This window comes from Hirundo rustica, chromosome 16, assembly GCF_015227805.2.
Source record: "Hirundo rustica isolate bHirRus1 chromosome 16, bHirRus1.pri.v3, whole genome shotgun sequence".
NCBI lineage: Eukaryota > Metazoa > Chordata > Aves > Passeriformes > Hirundinidae > Hirundo > Hirundo rustica.
The window spans coordinates 5,252,635-5,253,874 of NC_053465.1; positions in this window are offsets into that span (position 1 = coordinate 5,252,635).

A 1,240-nucleotide genomic window follows, 5' to 3' on the forward strand; every position below is an offset into this window, starting at 1 on the left:
GGGAGCATATTTTATGTATGATGTATTTATGAAAGGTAGAAGTTTTTCTTTATATATATATGTATATATATATCTGTGTGTGTGTATATATATATGTATGTATATATATATATATGGATGGTTATTGCAATGCAATTTTAGTGTTTATAAAATGAGCTTTATCAGAGTGTGTTGTTTCCAGATCTAAACAAAAGCTCCTGGGATTTATTATGTTGCTGTGGGACTGGTAATTTGAGGATTTTAATAATCAGCAAAATGGCATTCCTGTTCCATAAACAGGCTGTTTAGGTGTACAGGTAACTTAAAATATTTGTAAGTATGTTTCCCAGTCTGATATGAAGTATTATATTGCTATAAAAGCATAGAAATATAACCACTCTTTCACAGGTACTTGTGTGCGTGTTTTTCATCAGTTGCCCCCTTCCCCAGCTGCAGTTCTTGGCAGGGTTGTATCCATGGTGCCATTTGCTGCAGGGTCATCGTGGGATCTCCCAGGAGGAAGGCTGGAACTCAGGTTTGTGTTTGATTTGTAGCATTAATAAAGCCCCTCATGGCTACAGGAGCTTCAGGTGACATCGAATCCCTGTGGGTTGGTGTCTCCTGCTGGCTTACCCTCCCCTCGTGAGACACAGGATGGTTGCTTTTGAGGGCAAAAAGAGGTGTGTGGTCACTGGGGAGGAAGAATCATTCCCCTTCTTCATCCACAGCCCCTGTCAAAGGCATGGAGTGTCTGCCGGCCCTGTGCTGGGTAGATGAGGTCAGGAGTTCTGTGTCACCCGTGGTTTGCTGCTGGGGACCGCAAACAAACCGCGGCTGGTGCTGAGGAGAGCGGGGAAGGGCAAGGAATGAGCGCCCAGAGGGAGGGCAGGCAGGAGGAACTGCGTGTCATTTACTGTGGGCAACGTCCCAGGCAGTCGATGAGCCGTTCCTCTCTGCTGAGGAGTTTGTTTGGAAGCTTCCTGGAGGTTTTTAAATGCCAGTAAATAAAAGCTTTGAGCGGCACGCAGATGGTTCTGCAGAGCTTCCCGCCCCTCTGCTGCCGCGCTCTCTCCTATGCCTGGGTGTGTGGAGGAGCCTCGATTCCTCCCTGTCCCAGCAGCTGCGACCTTTGGTGTCGTTTGGTGCCCTCCTGCCTTCGTGCCAGAGACAGGAACGGCCGCAAACACCAATAATTCACTTTTTATACTTCGCATCGTATGACCCGGGCAGAAAAAAAGGAACGCCAACCAGCCGAAGAGAA